The sequence below is a fragment of the Anas acuta genome, chromosome 5, assembly GCF_963932015.1.
Source record: "Anas acuta chromosome 5, bAnaAcu1.1, whole genome shotgun sequence".
Lineage (NCBI taxonomy): Eukaryota > Metazoa > Chordata > Aves > Anseriformes > Anatidae > Anas > Anas acuta.
The window spans coordinates 58,167,898-58,189,387 of record NC_088983.1 but is presented as its reverse complement, the minus strand read 5'-3'; the positions used below and the strand labels follow the sequence as shown (position 1 = coordinate 58,189,387).

General features: G+C 38.1%; 1 long non-coding RNA gene across 3 annotated transcripts in view; it reads left to right on the top strand.

Annotated features, from left to right (window-relative positions):
• Nucleotides 1–21,490, top strand: part of LOC137857896 (uncharacterized) — a 193,512-nt gene that overhangs the window by 45,243 nt on the left and 126,779 nt on the right. For all 3 annotated transcript variants that reach the window (XR_011097361.1, XR_011097363.1, XR_011097362.1), the window contains one exon: nt 16,690–16,750. This is a non-coding gene — a long non-coding RNA (uncharacterized lncRNA). The remainder of the gene's footprint in view (nt 1–16,689; nt 16,751–21,490) is intronic.

Sequence of the window (21,490 nt, the reverse complement as noted above, 5' to 3'; positions counted from 1 at the left end):
ACTGTCCTTCTCCCTTCTCAAGCCTAAGTTTGCAGTAACATAGTTCTGTGTCTAAGCCTCTTTGTTTTGTCCTGAGTTTTGGGGTAAGGCTGCCATTGTTTTAAGTGATGAGAGGCAATGGTCAAGCGGAATAACGTCAGTTTTGATATGCTTTCTCTCTTTCAGCCCAATATCAGAACTTCAACAAGCTTCTACTTGTTTCAGGGGACATGTAGAATAGCGAGGTTATGTCATTTTCAGAGATACACAGAAAATCTGAGGAAACTAACTGTATACTCTGCAGTAGTCACTTCAGGCTAAAGATACAACCTTTCTTTCTGTGGTCTTGCTGACAGAAACTAGCTGTGCAAGCTATGTACAAATTATCAGCATTTGGGGAAATGGCTGGTGCATTTGCACAGGGTAGTGAAGCCAAGTCCTTGCCGTGTACCAACCCAACAACACGTATTCTGTTTCCCTAAGCACATTGAGGACCCCAGTGGTAATGGCAGAAAAATTTGTTTAGGTCTCACCTGCATGTCATGAGTGGAATTTGCCTTTGGTTTTGGTTGATTGTAGCTCAGAAGAGTAAGTAGACAGTTGGAGAAGCTGTGAGTCCAAGAGAATAATTAAGTGGTTTTGGCCTTCCAGATATAACACAAGATAGAAATTCAAAAAATGACAAGAAATTGAGGATAGATGCAGAGATTTTGGTTGAAACAAAAAAAAAAATGTTTATCATGGGAAAAATCTGTTGGACAGATTAAAATTGTGAAGAGGCTGTTAGTTACATTTATAGGAGTAAATAAAATGGAAAATAAGTGAATAATGATTCGTTAACTACAGGATTTCAAGTAGGTAGCACTTACTGTACTTCATTTGGCTATATCTGTGGAATGACTCATTTGTCCAGAAATTTAAAATGAATGATTAGAAAACAAGGAAAGAAGTGTGTAGAAAATTAAGTTCTTCATGATTTCTCCTGAATTAATTATATTGCAGCCTACTCAGTTTTTAGGCTAATGGTTCCAAAGGGCTTGTTATTTTGAGCATCCCAGCAATGGGAGCTGTTTGCTCCACAGCACAGAGAAATGTTTCATTTTTTTTCTATATGTCATTACCCAGGGAAGTGGAATATATTATGTGTTGCTAAAGAAGGTTGGAGCAAAGAGATGAACATTGATTATTTTGAAGAAATCCAATGCCTTTATCTGAGACTATTTATAAGAAAGAAGTAGATTTGTGCATAAACGTTTACATAAAAATTGGCAGTGCTCATCAGTTTCCAAGAAGTGTTCGTTCTCTTTGCTGACCTGGTCCCTGTAAGGGACATATGATTATTATAATTATGGGACTACAGTCCTCCCTGGCATTCTGTCCAGTTTAATGTTTAATGCTTTTTTGCCTTTTTTTTTTTTTTTTTCATAATAATGTGGTATGCTAAAATCCTGCCTTATTTTGAGTGGGAAACTGGTAGGACTTGGGGAACAGGCTCATAAGATGTAGCCTTGCCAGAAATCCTACAGCTGGATGGACACATTGTGCTAACTGAACTGGTCAAACACCACGTAGGCTGTACACTACAGGTACCAAGGGCCAGTGCTGGGTAAGGTGTGCTTCAGAAGCATCCTGTGTATAATTGTAATGATGGTTGGTCTGGGAAAGAGAATTATGCTTGTCTGCACCTTAGTTTTAGGTCTGTTTTCTTCTGCACCTTTCTTAAGATAACCAGGAAGTGTGTATGTGTGACGGGAGGGGAGAAAATGTGAAAAGATACTCAGTCAAATTATAGCAGAAGCCATATGCTATCATTTAAGCCCATCTTAATTTAATCTTTGACTTTTTCTTCAGGGAAGCCAATGTTAATATTCTGGTTATAATGGGTTAAGTACAGTAATGTACTTAGGTCCTCTATCATGATCAGTGCCCACTTCTCATACATGTATGTGTATTACTTATCATGTGCCATCTTCAGGATGACGATACCCCCTGCCTCTCTCACCTTTTTTCATCATTTCACCTGAAAAAGCTTTAGATGTCAGAAGATATTTTTTAATAAGTTAAGTGCTGGTCAGACACAAAACTTTGGTTTTGTCAGATGTAAACATGAAAATATTTCTGCAAAGAGAGATGTACATGTAGTTACAGCATGGAGAGTTCGCTGACTCAGGGGAGTGTCAGGCAGGAGCCCAAAGACGATAATTTATTTTATACATGTGCGTGGCCAGACTGTGATAGGAGATAGGAATGGAGCCTTGGGGCTGCAAGAGGACACATGGCCAGCCTTGCAGGTAGCCTTGTGGTGGTCTCTGTTTGCAAAGAAGGTAGAGCCAGGCTCCTGGTCCAAGGGCTGGTGAACGTGGTCCTGGCTTGAGAAAGAGGCTGGGCTGAAAAGGAGGAATGTATGGAGAGAACGTAAGTACTGGGATCCTTACACTATTCGTGAGTAGGGTGTGTTCCCCGAAAATCAGGCTTCATTTTCTCCCTTCTTTCAGAGGGATTAGCTTGTCTCATTTCTACTATTCTTTGACACCATTGTAATTTTTCAAGCTGTAGCAACCTTGCTACAACCTTTAATACAAGAAATTATGATCCTGACAGGGTCAGAGAGAAGTAAAAGAAAGTTAATGTTTAGGGTCTGTACCTTTGAGGGGTTCCCAGCTACACCCCTAGGTCTGTTTGGCATCTTATCTGGTAAGTGTTTCAAATGCATCTGCTGCCCCTTGCACCTTTGGAGCAGGCTCTTGCCTCCAGATCCCAACTGGTTTAGGAGGAAGCCTTGGCTCTGTGTTGCCTGGCTTTGATAAGATCAGGGTAATTGAGGGCATCCTTGGGAAACCTTTGCAGGGAGCTGTAGGTGCCTCAGGGTTGGGTGGCAGCTGCAATGGAATTTCTGAGATGGCAATTTTGGGCTTAGCTGCAGTTCTGCCTAAATGTCTGAAGCTGGTCCTGAATGCTGTAGCATGCTATCAATTTTAACAAGTTTTTGAATGAGATTTAAAGAACATATCAATAATTCACCTTGCCAGGTAGAATCTTTTCTTAAAAATGGAGATTCCTAACCTTTCATACTGACTGCAGCTTGTGCCTAAAGTGGAAAGATATATATGAAGTTCCAATCATTTTGACATGTGTGAGGGGTTAAGTCATTCTTGAACAGTTTATCGCTCATCAATTGTAATTAAATATGTTTATATTAAATTATGTGCTGTAATTAATGTAAAATCTTTTAGCCTGTGCTGTTATTAGAACCAGATGCTGAAGTATCAACAATATTTCAACATGACTGTGCTGCCTTGCCAGCTGTCTAACTGTAATTACTTTAATCTCAGCTTGTTATCTAATTATCACCTTTGTAAAGGGAAAAGTACTCTCTAATGCGTACTGATTGTTTCAGATGATGATGAAGAGCGTGAAACAGCTGTCAGATATCTTAGCCCTACTTATCTGGATTAGAAAACTTATTGGGAGGCCTACTTTGCTTCAAACCTTCCTGACAGAAAATGGGACAGTGGGAAAGAGACTTTTTTTTTCACCTTGTTTACCCTAGAAATATGATTCCAGTAATCAGTGGAGACAATAGAAATGGATGAAACAAGGTAAACAATTACTGTTCTAAGGTAAAAATAGCAAGATTGTAACACAGCACAAAACGTCTATGGAAAGAGTTTCTGTAGTGGACACTATTTTTGTCTTTTTAAAGCCTAGTCCTGCATTTCCATTGCAATCGTGGAGGATTATTTTTAATTTAGTTATATGGTTTCTGCTGAAATGTGGCCACGTTAGTTATGTAGTTAGTGAGATTCATATAGCATCTATGTAGGAAACTTCTTCCTGGAGTATCTTCAGTGCCTTAAACAACAAACAGATAAGACTAAGAATTGTATGACTGATAATGAAAAATTGTATGATTGGCAGTTCTCTTAGGAGACCTAGCGTTGTAGTCATTTCACAGAACACCTTACTATTGTATAGCTTTTAAGGAAGTGACAAGACCTCTGCATCTAAATAAAATTCAACAGAAAATTTGATGTTAAAGTAGAAATCTTAGCAGATTTTGATTAGTTAAATTTATGTAAGGATGATTTTTGCCTAAAATTCTGAGTTTGCAGTTATTTGTCTTCCCCCTTCAAACAGTACTGACAGTGGCATTCGTTCAAGACTTCTTGAACAGTCTGGATTTTTTTTTTTTTGAAATATTTTATTTGGTGGTGGTAATATAATAGATAAGAAATAATGCAATTTTATAATCATGTCTTCATAGCAGTTGTAGCTTTTAAAAATGAAGCTTTAGTACAGTTTCTTGTGATTGAAGTATATCATTGTTAATGCTGGCATGGTTTGAATGTTGCTGAAATACGTGAAAGTAGATGTCTTCTCTTTCCCTGACATTCTCTATACCATAGCAATTTGTCACTCTATTAAACTGTACTAAGAATAAAGTATTTTTTTTTTTTTTTTAGAGGAGGGGAGATGGTTTTTGTGTGCTCTTTTAGTTTGATATCAGGACAAAACTTATACAAAAAAAAGATAATTTTCTGGTATTGATTTAAAATATTTTGTATGCATTTTCAGGGTCCAGGGACAATCTCCAATGAGGCAGTGAAACATCATTTGGAAACTGTTCAGTACCTCCAACTTTTATGAAGGTGCAATGATATAAGGAGCTCTTTCAAACTTGAGTGTAGGGGCTATGGGATTAGCCAGGTTTCACAATGTGCTTTATTGGCCAAACATTGAAAGAGCTGTGCTTTTTTTTCCCTCTTCCACCTCACATTGTAACAGGGTGCAGCCCAGCAGAAGGCTTCAGTACTTGTCTTCCTAATTTAAAAAAAAAAAAAAAAAAAAAAAAAAAAAAAAAAAAGAGAGACTGGGGCTCTTGCTTATCACTTGTTTTCCAAGTAAAATAACTGATCTTTGTAGAGTTGCTCTATCCTTTGACTTTTTCTCAAAAGTGTAGGAAATGAAGTGCTATTGAGGAGGAAGGATCCTGAGCAGAAGCAGGGGAACCTGGGCAGTTGTTACTTCTGCTGTGTGCATACAATGATGAGTATTTGTCCATGCAAATGAATGGATATGCCTATGATTATAGATAAAATTTCAACTTTGTGCATTTTAGCACTAAATTAGGTGTATTCCTTAACACTAGAATTTTTGGAAAATTAGGATCTTAAAATAGAAACAGGTCTACAGCATCCTCCCTTTTGAGGACATCAAATTACTTTGTAAAGGAGAGTTTTTGATACTTTGAGTGAAGACTCATCCAAAGTATGGATGAATACTGAGGTGTGTGTTGACTTTTGGTGGCAGAGGCAGAAATAGAGCAGAATCCAGTGCTATCCATTGTTGGTTCTGCTAAGTACATTAGCATAGTAACAATAATGCATTTGCTTTGGATTTGTCTTACTAAACAAGGTAGGCTTACTGTGTGAAATATTCTTAATTCTTACACCTTTTGGACAAACACTTCACAGAAGTTTATCTACAAGCACTGAAAGGAGTTCATTTATTTGTTTCCTTTGACCAAGTAGAATATTTTGGCAAATCTTAAGATAACCTTAAATAAATCTTAAGATGAAGACACTATGGAATATTTATTATTTTAGAACTACTTTTGATCAATACTGTCTTGTCTCTGAAAATATATTTAAAATTAAGGTTTGTAATATGCATCCAAAAGTAGAAAACAGCCCTTCATCGTCTCTAGTATAGAGCCTTTACTTCCTGTATGTGAGCTCTGCCTTGGTCCATTAAGCTGTAACGGCTTCTTCGTTTTATCAGGTCAATGAACCATGAATTAAAGAGTCTCCTAAATAGGTCCTGACAAGACTGCTACTTCTGTAAAAGAGCCATTACCATCCTTCAGGTTAGCGACTTGCTAACAACGAATCCCCAAGGAAGTGGTCTGACATGGCTGCAAGTGCAAGGCTTGGTGAAGAATATAAAAATACAAATGACCATTACTGAATAATGATAAGGTGAGAAATAGAGTGAAATAAAGATTGAGGTGGGCTATTCTTATGCTGCTTTTCTCTCCCTCCATGTTTAAAATATCCATCTATGCAAAATCTTAATCTTCAATATGCATTTTTTGTGAGCTTGTTCTTTAAAGAAAAGGCCTTTAGGGACCTATAGAAATAGCAGTTAATTGTGTTTTGTTTTTAATTTATTTTAAAAACAACGACGTATCTCTTATTAAAAGGGTGATACTTGCAGAATAATTTATTGAAAAGAATTACTTCTGTATGAAGTTTAATGTTTTACGTGTCGAGGCATAAATACTATAGCTAATATATTTTCCTCTGTGTTCCAGTGTAAATATTGAGGTTCCTTTTTCAGAGGACCAGTGCACATACTTCTGTTAAATTATGCTTTATTATGTTGAAATAAAGAACAGGCTAATACTTAAGTGTGTGCATATATATATATACATGTATATATACAGTAAGTATCTCTCTATATATTTACTTGACGCTGTGTATTGGTTATTTGTGTGTAGCTATAAAATTTTATGTCAAATTGTGAAGCTTTTGAAGTTAGTGGGAACTCTGTATACAGAATTTTATTTTGTTGGAAAAGGAAAGGCTGTGAGTGGTATCTTCAGAGCCTCACTTGATTTGTTTGTTAGTCTGGGACAAAGAAGCCTGCAAGTTAATATAACTTATGCGCTGCCTTTAAATCACCTTTAAATCAAACATTTATATATCAAATACTAAGAAGAAATGAAATGACAGAGCAAATTGTTTGGTTTGGTTTGTAAAGCCTTTTTGACTTCTGTTAACTCTTAAGATTAAAGGCTAAGCTGTTGAGGTTGGAGATGCTCACTAATCACAGGGAAATAATTTCAAAGGTCTGTAGGATGAAGGCTTCTAGTATTTAAGGATATCATCCTTTTAAAGACAAGGATCAGCGGAGGAATGTGCAACTGCAGGGACGCTGCTGCAGGTATGACAAGGAGGCTTAGGTCACAGCAGCCGCAGTCCATACGTAGCTGAAGGAAAAAGCCTTTTGAGAGCTGGGATCGGTCTATGCCAGAAAGGTGTTATAGGGATGCAGGGAAGGAGTATGTCAGCTCTCAGGGAACAGGGACAGACACAGAAAGGAAAGTGTTGGTATGCAATAACTGACAGTGAAGAAATGGAGGGTTTTGTAGGTTAACCAGCCAGATAGTCCATACTGCTTGTCAGCTGCAGTGAGCAGTGAACACTAGAGGAACCCAGGTTTTTGGTTCATCAATACAATTATAGCTTTGATTCACTTTGCCAACAGTGTAGAAGCTGCATACTTAACTCTTGCATATTTGATTCCAGAAAATTGTAGGGGAAAAATTATTATTTTTTTTCTTTCAATACTTCTGAAAGTGTAGGTGTTGATCAAGTCAACGTTGTATAAGTTTGAAGTTGCCTTGTAATGCAGAGCCTGAAAATCGAGAATTTAGTTGCTGGCATTACATGGCAGATTAATAACAGTGCTGCACTTCCAGCTACTGAGTGATGTCCTGGATTATTTTTCTATAATGCAAATAAAATAGTATAGTTTCCTTTAATAGTGGGATTTTGGGGCAGAACCACCTCATTCAGTGGTGCTGTCTGTAGCATGTAGCTCTGCACAAGTGGTGAAGAGCCGGTGCAGCAGGGCTTGGAAGTAAGGCTGTCAGCTTAATACATTGTGTGAAAATTGGGGCCAAAGGTCAGCAATCTCCTGGTACACAAATCTCCCTCTGAGAATCTCATTTCATTCAGACTATCAGTTAGATTAGAAATACCCTAATTATCCCACTGAAATTAAATTACTTTATGTAAGGGTGATATAATGAACAACCATAAAGAAGCTATACAACCAATCATCCTATTAGTCACAGCAAGACTAGACTATACACTAAATGGCTCTGGTTTGATTATTGCGGGCTGGTCTGTGCCACATAAACTGGGGGGAAGGGAAGGTCCTAAGGGAAGATTAGTTCTGATTTCTTTTTCTGTTTTACTGAAAGGGGAAAAAATCAAAACAAAACCCACCAAAACAGTTTAACTTTCAGTGCTTGACTTCTGAGTGAAAAAGGTGTAAGCTTGACTGTCATAGGAGGCATAACGTAGTGGGCTTCAGGAATTACAAAGGGGCAATCAGGTTCTTTCTGTTGGCACAGTGAGTTAGGTGGGTGCAGAAAGCAGGAGGAGAGCTGTGTTGCAGCTGGACTTCAGCTAGCAAGCTTTGCCACAGTGTCCTTCATTTCTAGGTACACCTGTGGTCATCTCTGCTGGGGGAAGATGGGGGCTAGCAGAATTTGAATGTGGAAGAGCAGAGTGCTTCAATGGGTGGAGGAGGTCAACTGTTACGAGTAAGCTGAAACGCCTATCTTGGATTTTGTTAGCTCAGGACTGATAGCCCATCCTATTTTAACAGGTGTTGTACTGTCTTTACAGGCAGTGGAAGCAATGACCAGGCCGTATTTCTGTCACAAGAACCAGTCAAGTGGGGAGTTGTCATTTTCACCTTAAGTGGAAATTTCCATAGAGAGATCAAAAGATTCAGGGAGTGCAAACCAGCTGCTTGTCTCCACTGGCTGACTTTCTCGGTCAGAATTTAAGAAGTTTTTACTGAGTAACCATTTAGGAGAACACAGGTGCTCCTATGAGGATAGGTAACTGTTTTGAAAGGGCAGAAGATCTCCAGAAACCTGCGTACACTAGATTGGCTTATTTTAATAGTTATACTTCAGAGGCTCTATTTCATAATAAGGATGGATTATTAACTGATGACTTAAAATCCTAAAGATCTTAATGAAATGGATACTGTGAGCTGCTAATGTGCTACAACTAGCTGGATATATAACAAGGGGTATTTATAGTTAGAATTAATTCAGATGTAAATGTCAAATGACTATTTTAAAACATGGACATGAACAAAATCTAGGTATATAGAGAAGTATCCTAGGAAACAGAAGAAAAGCAGGGATATCTCACTGCTTTGATCCTGCAGTCTGTCTTTATTTGGCTAATTTTATAATGTGCTGTGGGGCAGTGCTGCTTTACTGGAGTTTGCTCCTGCAGAGACACAGACTGGGTGTTGAAATCACTGCGTGATTTTCTAAATCGGTCTTAGGATTGTTTCATGTGATCTTTATCGCCTGGAATATGATGTACTGTAAAGGAAGATGCTAACTTCAAGTTTTTTCTTCTTCTTTCAGTCATCTTCTGTCATTTGTCGATAGTGTAACATACCACGTGGCAGTGCTGACCTGGGTAATATTTCACTGAGTCGTGTATCTTCTTTTCTGGAGCTCACTCTGTAAAATAGGTAAATAAAATTTCACATACACTATAATTTGTTCAGGGTTTACCTTTTAATAGTCATGCAATGGAATGGTATTTTGGAAAAGCAGCAAATTGTCTGAATATGGTAAATATCACATGGAAATGTTTCTTTAAAAGGAAAGAAGATTCTAAAATTTTGAAGTTCAATGTTGTATTACTAGATGTCCTATTCAAGTGCTTTCAGAATGAAAGTATGAAGTGTGTTTCTATTGATCAGAATTGAAAAGTGTAATTTGAATCACCAGACAATGTTCAACTTAGTTTCTATTACATAGGTACAGAATACCTACGAAAATAATTTTTCTTTTTTGAGACAACACCTAGGAAAAAAAGAGTGGAGAATTTTGCTTATTGTGCCATTTTGGGAGGAATAACATTTTCAATGAAAACAGTAAAGTGGAAAGATGGAATAAATCAATGTAGGATTGATGCTAGGGAACAGTGACGCAGAATTCAGCTTGTGTAGCATCTTTGAAGGAATTTTAAGCCTGCTATAGCTGGACACAGATGATTTGCATTCAAATCTGAGAATAGTTAGAAATAATGGCACTTCACAAAAAGTGATGAAACTTTGTTATGTCAGGATTTTCAATTTAAGAAAATTGACTTAGCTGGAACTAACATGCAGGATTTCAATCCTGGTGTCTGGAGAAAGTGAAGTTTCCCTGATTGCTATAAGCAGAAATTCATGTTTTTTCATAAATTGTTTACCTGAACACTTACTGAAAATCTTCTATTTTTTTTCCATATTCACTTCTACATATTCTATAATTTTTACATAACTAGGAGGGAGGAAATGAGAAATTAAAATTGAGCCAAATAGTGAATGGCAATACCTTTAAAAGATACTTTTTTTTTTATTGCTGTGTGGGATCTTGAAAGTTTTAGTGGGCATCCACTGAATATCAACATACTAGTGTGTGAGAGTGATCAGAGGCCTTTTAAGATCTCAAGCTTTTTAACAAAACAAAATAAAAAGCATCTCCTTATTTGTGTGAAATTTTGTGCAACGATCTATTTAGCATAGATGCCCTGTCTGAGCCTCTGGAGAAGGGTGGTGTGTGGGGAGATCTGTGCCTGGAGCAGTGTGTGCAGTACACCTGTGCATGATTTATCACAGTGTGGCAAAGCCAGATCAAGGCAACAGAGTACAATAATTAAATGGATGACTGATAAGCAGCAGCTGGGTAGATGAGATTTTTGAGAAAAACAGAAGTATTTAATAGTGCAGCTTAAAATCTTTCATTAGTGCATATGTTTATGTAATAAGCTATTGGGGTGGGAGGTGGAGGAGTTCTGCTCTGTAAGAGCTTCTAGGAGATGCATCTCTCCAGCAGGTAACTAGTATTGATCTCTCTACTACTCTCCACAGGAAAAAGTGTGTGCAGGATTTGATCTGGCTCAAATTAAATATTGTTAGCAACAGTTAAGTCAGCAACTATATATCACAAATGGAGAACTCGGAGCTGGCTTGTGAAACTCGGACTGGGTGTGCCTCTGGAGTGGGACCATCTACTTTTGCAGATTGGTACAGCTCAGGGATGTACATCTTTATGCAGGGCTGGGGCTTTTAGCTACTACCTCAGCAGAAAGTCAGAGACGGAATAGGTTCCCAGTTGCTTCATTTAGTGTTTTCCCAGTAATACAACAAATATCCAGTAAGGCAAACAGACTGGGATATTGCAATGGTCCCAGTTTACACTGTAAAACTTAAGCTATACCAAAACTGCTCTTAAAATGTCTGGGATAGTTGTGAGAAAAGTTCTAAGTGACACATTGATTATCACATTTGAGCACAGATCTGAAGTTTTGATTTGTCTCGTGGTGGTGTTTAGGATGGCTTGTGTTTATACCTTCAGACTTTGTATAGGTTTAAATCACATGAGCTCTCCTGTGCAGATCATTATTGAAAAGTATAGGTTGTATTTAAACAAAATTAGATCAAGGTGTAATTGTTCCTGTGCGTCTGTGACAATGTGTCTTGCTTGTAGTGTAGCGGGAACATGAGTTCCTTTATGCTTCAGCATCCAAGCAGAGATTTCTATTTAATTTGTGTGCTAGAGGCTTTTCATTGCAGAGCAAAACAATTACATGTTTCTCTGCCTGCTTTTCTAGACTTAGGCTTTTTATGTAGTTTGTTGCTTTGTATTCTGGCTGTGGTTTACATCTTGTCTTTCTGATTTTTTGGAGAGAAAACGTTTAACTTTTTTTTTTTTTTTTTGGGGGGGGGTGGGTTAGTTACGTTTGCAGCATGATTTCTGATCACAGAGCTTTTCTAGTAGCAGGGTCACATACTTACTGTCACGGAGTTCTGTATGTGTGACACGTACCACAGTTAGCCCAGGTATGAAGCAAGTTTGTGGGGCTAAAGAGTGACTCTGGGGCTAGGCTTACATTTCAGGAGCAGTAGAAGAAAAGGAGATTATCCAAACCTGAAAAATCTGAAGACTGAGATTTACAGGAAGTGAGCAAAAGAATTTGCACAAATACTGTGATTCACAGTTACAAGAAGAGAAGTCCACCCTAAATGTTTTAATGTGGAGAGACAATAGTGCATAAATATCTCATACAAATACTATATTCTAATATTAGTATCTAGAAGAAAATTTGTCAGAGCTTAATATTCACACAAACCTGTCAATTTTGGCCCAATCAGAAGTTACCTTCCATTCACTAGAAGCTGGTCTGCACATTTGCAGTGTTTTATTTTAATTTGTCATGTCATTTCCATGCAACTTGCAATACATCAAATAAGTTAGCTTCTCTATGCCAGGTGGTAAACCTGGGATATTTAAAATCCCACTAAGGAAGTAAGGAAATGGCATCCTCTTTAATTTCAGTAAAAACATTCCTACAAGTAGGAAAAGGTGTTTACACCTCAGCAAGAATTACTCCTTTTCTCTTCTCAAATCCCCCTGTGATTTATACTGAACTTCTCATCTTTCTTACTAACCAGTATCTACTGCTGGGATCTACTTGTGACAGCACCAGAGCAGGGAAAGGGATGCTTTATTGAAATAATATGAGAACTTCTAAAAACAAACAAAACTCTGAAGACAAGCAAGCAGAGAGAGTATTTATGCAGTGGGTAGTAGAACTAAAAGCAATTGCTACAAAATGCTGTAGAGATGCAGGATCTGCAGGTTCAAAGAAGGAGTAGATGACCTCGTGGACAGCAGGTCTATAAACAGATGCTGAAGGGTTTAAGCAGGGCTATTCCCTAAAAATATGCCTAAAATGACAGTTTTGGAAGCTGGGAGATAGTAAAGAAAACAAACCACAGCAAGTGATCAAGGCTGCGTGCTCTTATGAAACAGCATCTCTTTCCTTCTGTGAGAGGCAGGGTGATGCCCAGGATTTGTCTGAGCCAGCAGCACATTTTGTGTGTTCAGAATAGAAAAAGCTGCGTAACGTGAACTGTTTCTATGAGCCCTGTCCTTGCTGTATGACCACTGGCACTGTTTGAGTAAGTACTGCTTTCCTCTGTCCTCTTGTTCTTCAGAGGCAGGAGAGTTGCTGAAGTAGCTTCCTCAGTTTATGCATGTGCATTTGAACTTTCCCTTCTAATGAGAGCAAAAGAGCCTCCTGAGGACATGGAAACTGATCTTCTTGTTTAATCTGGGCTTTCTTGAGCAAAGCTAAAAGGGAGAACATGCCCCAGCTCTGCAAAGAAGAGGAGGAGTGGGAGCTACATGAAGTTTATTACGTCCCATCAAGTCTGCCAAGTTTAATCTGCCATTACAGAGAGAAAGCTGGCTGTGAAATGGTTAGGATTGACTGACAACATTTAACTCACCACCGAGAATGATTTTGTCTTTGTAGTACAATTCATGTCTTTCCATCATGTCCATGTGTGTAGAGTTCTCAAAGGAATTTAATTATGAGCAATGAGCACTAGCTTTATGGACGTGCTTCTCTCTGTAATACTCTGACTTCATTTCATCTGGACTTGCCACCAGTGTTAGCAACTGTCCCAGGTTTGCACCCAGCTGCAATGTGTTAAACTGGGGATGGGGAGAGGGAGGGGCAAGCAGCAAGACCAAAATGTGCTTTTTTTTTTTTTTTTTTTTGTGGTAAAAACTCCATTTGCTGATCTTTGTGAAGGTATTGTTCTGTGCATGTGCTATAGGTGTACATGAGAAATCAAGATTGTGAAGTCTCCTGCTGAAGCAACAATTGATGTTCATTCTGGGTGAGGCAAACTTCTAAATATCCACGGGAGGTGGATAACAAGTTCAAGTGTGATACAAGTTTCCCTTTGCCAATAGCTTTTAGATTGTGGAGTTTTCTTCCATCAATGGGAAGAAAAGTAGAAGACAGTTGCAAATTATGTAGAAAGTTAGGTGATAAATATACAGAAATTATTGCTATTACTATATTATTGTGCTGTCACGTGTTGTTATATTCTTTGTGCGCTCAAAAGAAAGCGACGACTCCTCTTCCCTCCAGTCTCTGCATGTTGGCATTTGCTTGCCTTTGATTTTCATTCCTGATGCTAATTTTATACTGAAGCTGAGGTGACCTTTATGCGTACTGCTCTTCCAGGTGTTGTCTAACTTTTGCCTACATGATAATCACTGTCTTCGTTCCTAATGAAGGAAAGCACAAGGGATTAACTTCTGTTACCTTTTCTACCAAGTTTTGCTCTGAAAATTCTGCTCATCTAAAAGGAAACTATTTGTTGGACACTTCTGTAATAAGTAGAATCAACTTCAAAAGCAACCTTGATTTGGTTAGTAAAAGCACAAGAAGGCGGCAGCTGGACTGTGCACTTGAAGTCCAAGGCAGTGGACTGAGTTTTTTTTGTTTACACCACCACTGAATAATTTCACACTAAAAAATAATTTTTATAATTTTTACGCTGTTTGTCTGCAGTTATAGTTGTGCATATAAGAATTTTTGTCACAGTTTGCAAAAGTGACAGAGCTTTACCTGATGGGACTTTGCTAGTCTGCCCAGCCAGGTGAGTAAGGCACAATCATTGTCATAACTCATGAATGTAAGAGCATCTGAATCAGAATTCTTGCTGTTGGGAAAGGTCTTCATAAAAATGCAAGCCAAAAATAATAATTAAAATTGGAGAAGAAATACATCTGACAGCACGTGGGAGTATGACATACAGGGATGAGTTGTCACTGTGGTATGGCTCACATGGCCATCTTTGAGTCCAGCAGTGTGCTCCCTTTCTTATGCAATGTGCTGATGACATTTGTAATCTTAATTAGGGGAGGAAATGTAGGAGCAGTATTAATAACCAGACACTTGGGCCTTCTGCCTTTGATCTCAACCATTTGAATGAAATGCTTGAGTTAAATACATTTGTTGCATTGCCAGTGCCATCCCTGTTAAAAGACCCGAGGCTTTTGCTTTTTTTTTTTTTTTTGTGAACAGAACGGCTCATTTTAGCTGCTGAAAGATGGTGCAGGTCAAAGGAAGAGCTGCTGAGTCTGCCAGCCCAATTACAAACGTGGGCATCTGCAGAGAGCTCGTGAGGCCTCTGTCCGCAGGTCAAAGTGCCAAACTGCTCTCTGCGGCCCGCTCCCTCACGGATTTGTCTTGGCATGCATTTAGTTCCTTTTAAGTGGAGAGCTGCTGAAAGTCCATGTCGGATAGTTATGGGAGGCGTCATAAGGCTTTGAGTCTAATTGGTGTTTGTGTTTTCGTATTAAAAGCCAAGGCATGACACTGTTTTTTCTGTACAGCTCCAAAATGTAGTATGCAATACTCAGTGATAGTAGATGAGTCCTAAAAAAAAAGGGGGGGGGAGGGATTTTGTTTCAAGTCTTGTCCATTCATCAATCCTTGTCCATCCTTCTGTTCCCTTCCCAAACCAGCCCCGTCCCCTCCCTGCCCACCTGGCACCAGCTGTGCTGTCAGGCACTACTGTGTGTCCCAAGTCCTCCGAGTGGCAGAATGCAAAATCTCAGGTGACATTCACCTGGAAGCGCTTAGCCCTCAACAGCTGCAGCCCCTTGATTACCTTACCCGCCTCGGCGGCTCCGTGCCGCTACCATATCAATTGCTTGTCAATTCGGCTTAGCTCTGACTTTGACTGACTGGAATGAGGGAAGTAGGAGTGGGGTGTAGGCGAATGGTTAAAATTAATTGCTACATAAGAAAAAATTGAAAGATAATTATTCCTGCTTTCCTGTCAGTGCTCGAGGGTAGATGACCTCATTAACTTGCAGCTTGTACACAATTCAATTACTAGGAGATGGAAAATACATTTTTAATTACCTCGGTGGCTTGTGCTCCATTCATCTCCATTTGCATGGCTTTTTTACTGTTGTGTTCTGAAGAACTAGCATGGTCTTACTAAGGCTACCATAAGAGCCTGCTTCTCGCTACAATTATTCTTGTTTGAGGTAGGATATTAAATGTGGGGGATTAACCCTTTGGTGCTGAGAGAACTGGGAGGTCCTGTGGTAGCACTGACGTATTCTCAGTTAGCTTGGCACGTTGGAAAATCTGAAACTGATGCTGTCAAATAATTAAGCAGGGTAACTTTGTTCCTTTGTGCTTTTTGTTGCCACATATTTTAAGAAAGCATTAAATTGGTGCATAATAAGCAGATCACCTAGTTAGACAAATATCATATCGATGTATGTCGTGGGAAAGGATTCTTTTGTAATTTCCAAAAGCCTATTACGGCGTTTACCGAATTACTGATGACTTAATTGTTTTAAATACATAGCTAGACAATGATTTTAATGCATGAGTTTTTAAAACTGTCAGTGGTGTGTTGAAGTGTACAATACACACGGAAAGAATTTTTGTTCATCACTAGTCATTTAATTTAAAGCTGCTGTGGTGTTGAGAAGCCCAGAGCTAAGGGCTGAGGAACCCTGCACTGCAGCTCAGGATGGAGCGATCGTTAGGGCAGCATCCAGCAACCACCCCAAAAGGGCAGGTCCAGGGCATGATCCTGCATGTTTCAACGGTGATGGGGCATGAGCCACAGAGACGGGCTAGCTGTTGGGTCACTGGGTAGTGCCGAGACAAGCCGTGATGCTTAGCAATGGGAACTGAGCATGGTTTGTATGACCTGCATGTGGTCACCAGCCAAAAAAAAAACCTGAAAGCCGTAAGGCAGGTGTTCCTGAACTATTCGTATAAACTTTGTCGTGAAGGTATTAGTCCTATTTAATTCTTCTGTAAAGAGCAAGATAAGGCACTTATGGGTTTCTTGGCAGTGAGCCTTAAAACAATAATCTAAGAACTTGCACTGAGAGCAGAGTTAATCCTGGAGATCCAAGGGACAGTGAAATACACATTCCTTCTTGCTATACAGTAGTATTTAGGATGTTTATTCTGCTCAATTTCAGCTTGAAAAAAAAATAGGACTGGACTAACACACCTTCTTAGTCTAGCAAACTTATTTTGATATTTTTGTTCACAGGTATCCCACTAAAGGAACCTGCTCTGAAGAGTTCCTTCACTGTGTAGTCTTTCAGGACCAAGTAAGCATTTGAGTCATTTTATTAAAATGAAAGGTACAATGTAAATATGTTTAATGATCTATGTTGAGGACTTTTTTATGTTTGCTTGCTACATTTCATAACACAACAAAACATCTAAATGACCAGCTTCTGCAAGTTTTGCTTTTCAGCTTTGAATGAAGATGTACAAAATGCAGTGTTAAGGACTCAGTTGCTTGCAGACCTGGAGGAAAATTAAGTTTGGATTTTGTTTATGCCTTGTGAAATGTATCTGCAATTTATCGTGTCCATTTTTTATTTTATAATCTTTAATGATTTAGGGTTAGGTTTGTAGACCTGATGCTGGTAAAATCTTCAGTGCAGCCAACATTCATGGCATTTGTGTGAGTTGTTATGCCCGTTACTAGGTGGATTGTTTACTTTGTGTAGCAATATTTCTGTCCTCCTTTAAGAAATGAGCAATAATGTAGTCTTGAATTCTCCATTTGTTAAAACTGTCAAGTCAAAAGATGTAACAGAAGGTATAGGAACGTTTTAGAAATATAACCTGTATGTGAATGTAACTTGAATATCACAGTTGGAAGAAATCAACACCAACTTAATTCACTTGGAATATACCGTCACTTTCTCCTCTGCCTCCCTCTATTATTTTATCACATCAGCATCTGTTGGTCAAAAAAAAAAAAAAAAGGTTATCTGAAATATTTATAGTGTTTCTGTGGCTGGATGACCTGTCAAGTCTTGGAGATGTATGTGACCACAGCAGAATTTTTTATAGTGCTCTAACAGTGCTCCCATTAAGGGAAAATGAATATAAATGGTAAGATAATAATTGGAAACTGACTTAAACATGACATTTGGGCCAACATCAGTGATTCTGTAGTGTTAATATATTTTGCTTATGTGTCATCTGAAAACCCTTTAGTATCTGATCAGAGAGGCTGGTTCAGCATAAATTTTGTAGTGAATTTCTTGTTGTGTTAAGCAATGGTTTCCCTCACCATTGAGCAGCAGGGATAAACTAGCTTTCTGAACTTTATTTCTGTCCTCTACCACCTACAAATAATGACAGCTGTAGTGTTTGCAAAAGATGGACCTCTAGGTCTGGATTTTTCTTGTTACTGTTTGAGAGGGAGTTTTTCTCAACAGTGAAGTTTTTGTTAAAGTGAGTTTGTGTTGGATGAGCGCAGTTTCAGACGTCTGCTCAGGTATGCACGTGTAGACATCCCAGTTTACCAGTACTTTGTTCTGTGGGCTTACATGTGCTGGTGGTACAGCGTTGTTCTGTGTTACACAGTGCAGCATTGGGCTGAAAATGTTGGTGAGAAAAGGTTCTATTTTTAGTTTACAGTATGGGTATGAGAAGAAGCAGAACCTAACCAACAAACCCCGTGTATATGAAGTTGACTTCTTTTGGCTGAATTCAGTAATAGGAGTGTAGCAGTGGGTGGGTACTTCTGGAAGCCGTGCATCTATAGCTGAAAAGGATGTTCTGACAATACTTCCTTTCCCCACCTACAAATACACAGGGTGTTCTGAGAGGCTGAAGATGCAAGCATGGATTCCCAGCTAAATGCAGAACATGCCAGGAGTCCTGACAGGGTCCTGGAAATCTAGCTTGGAAGGCTGAAATCTAGCTTGGATCTGCTGAAAGGTGCTGACCCTTGCTATTGAAAACTCAGGCAAAAAAATACAATGGGTTTTTCATTTTAGTAAGGAAAAAAAAAAAAGTGTAAGGTAAAGTTTAGACTGAAATAATACTCCAGGACTGTTGCAAAACATTCTGTTGAAGACATCATGGAAGAGATTTTAAGTTCAGCATTCTGTTTCTCTGTCCACACAGTAGCATCAGCTTGTAGAAAGCAAACAATAACTTGCTTTCTTGCAAAAATCCATGTTGATTTAGCTTGTTGGCCCATTTCCAAGAGAGAATTGCACATGCTGATTGGTAGGTGCTTTCTTTTAACTCTCCTCTGCCACCTAGTTGGAGAACTATTGGAGGTCTTTTCCATTTTTTCCCTCCCTTTTTAGTTGTAACCAAAAATATAGCAGTACTCACAAAGTAATATAGTATTCAATTCTGATATCAAATACACAGTACTAAACAATTATAATGTTTCATCGTAGTAAGTAGATTGTAGTATCACAAAATGCACAATTTAAGGTTCTCAAAAGCTTCAGAAAGTCAAGGTTGATATAAATTATGTTTTGCTCAAACTGCAAAGCCCAGTTATTTCTTACAACCACCAAAAATGATTCATTAGAAGGATTAAAAAAAAAAAAAAAAAAAAGGTAAAGGGAAAGACTCATTGTAAAATGTTTCACACATAATCTAACTAATTAACATAATAAATTGCTGGGCAGCCTATTGGAATATCATATAATTAAATGAATTCCATACAGGCCACATAAGTTAATGTTTTCTTTTTGGAAAATTGTATGTCTTGGCAAATAAAATATTCAGAGGATTAACTATAAAGGGGAAAAAAAAAAAAGGGCTTTGTGTAATTATTCTCTCTTGTAATTTGAATTAGACATAATTACATTTCCTAAATATGAAAGGAAAATAAGTGTGATCTATAGAGAACAGACAACACCACTGAGACAAGTCTGTCTTTGTTTCCTGACCCATTAAGTGACAATTATGATACTTGTGTTAAACATCTTAGAAGTGGCATGAACTTGCCATAACTCTTCACTTTTTCTGCTTGAAAAGAACATAATAGGAAAAGCTTTTGCTCTTCTGTTTTTAAATGGAGTTCAGACTATCGCTTGTGCTATACAAAAAGTTCATAGAAAAATGTCAGTACATCAAGTACTATTTTCATCATGTACGTGAAATAAAAGAGTGCTCTTTTTGCAACTCCGAAGCAGCATAGCCAGCTGGAATAGGCTATTGTAAGCCTCTATAGGATGTAAGCATGCTCCACTGATAAGTGCCTGTGCTGTTTCAGTGGAAAGCATGCACGTAGTTCGTAGCTGTCAAGTGTCTTTATGCACTTCAAGCTGAATTTGCATTACTGTTGCAAGTTGTGAAGGTACTTCTTAGTTTCTATATATTTTTTAAGCTAAATAATTGCCAGCTGTGTAAGCTGAAATAATTTATCTATTTTGTCATCTAGCAAAAGATGTTTCATAACTTTTTGTATATTTGCAGAGATACATTCCCAAGTTCACATACATTCCATATATTGGTGTATATGTAATTTGGAGTACTTTGGAGTACTTCTAAGCATACTAGCTGCTTGATGATACATGCACAGAATTTACAGAATTCTCTTACTGGTTGTGTTGCTCATTCTGTGTTAGAGACCAGATCATTTATGCTTTTGAAAAATATACCTACTCACTTATTTTTAGATAGAAACCATACATTTTGGAACTTGCCTGTAAATCACATATGTATAGCTTGTTTTGTTTTGAAAAGCAAATTATGGAGGTAAAATATAATTACGTGGCTTAACTAAATAGTTGCTGAGGTAATTTTGTCATTATTTATCTTTTTTTTTTCTTTGGATAGGAAGTAGTTTTATGTTAGGACGGATTTATTTATTTTTATTTATTTATTTATTATTATTTTTTATTTATTTGCTGAAATTCTTCAGTGAGGCATGGTGGTTCATATACTCCCTCAGCTTGCTCTGCCAGTGATACTGGAGACTTCATGAGTGACACATCTCAGTACATATCTCTTGCTCTATATTGATGAAAACTTAAGTTTTTGCTTCTGTGATAGGGAATTTTTTGTTTGCTATAAATATGAATGTTGTTCTCTAGAAGGATAGTTTGAAGCAATTTTTCTTTTTTTAACTTAGTTTTGGTTCAGTGGTACTATTTAATACAGAAGATAAACAAGAAGGGCCTGTGTATAGAGACTTATGTGTCTTGCACTGTTGCTTTCTTATTTCTTCTTTGATATTTTGGGTCATGGATTCTGAGAGGCCAGTGGAAAATTCTTCTCCTGCTGTTTGTCTATCTTCCGTTACTTAAAGAATTTTGCTTTTTTTTTTTTTTTTTTTTTTTTTTTTCATGGAAAGAGATTAGCAAAAATAGGACTATATATATCTCCATCCATAAAATGTTATGGGATCTTTTGATTTGCAGCAAAGCTTAAAAAATAATAATAGTGTTATTTTTATTTCTTGCTTTCCAGGAGAGCCTTTTTGTTGTACTGCTGCTTTTCATTTACAGTGCTTTTAGAGTGGGAAGATGTCATCCACATGTTTGGATTCCCTGAGCACAAGCCATGGACTTAGAATCAGACTTAGAATCCAGCGTTATAGGCAATGATAGCAGTTTAATGGATGTTCTCAGAATTTCCTCTCCTCTTTGCAAAGTTGCATCACTTTGTGAGAGTAGAGACTTCCACCACCTATACAATGTCTGTGCCCACCTTTTCCACGTATTTAAAAATAATACACAAATCAGTCTGGAGGCAGCATTTAGTTTCCTTCCATGTTGACACCTCTTCCTGCACATTTGCTGAGCCTTACCTGGCATTCAGCCCTTCCCTGGGTGCTGTCACCCAGTTGGTTCTCCTCCAGTTTTGACAGCATCTTCACCCTCCCCATTCTCAACACCCATCCTGACACATTTACAGACAACTTGGATGATGTCGTTAGTAGATCCTTAGAAGACATTTCTATCAAACGACTTTTCAGTGCTGCCTAAATGATAACCATGTGTGTTTAGGCGGTTTTGACAATTCCTACACGTAGGACAGGAGGCTTTCACTCATCTTTACAGGAACTGTACTTGTTT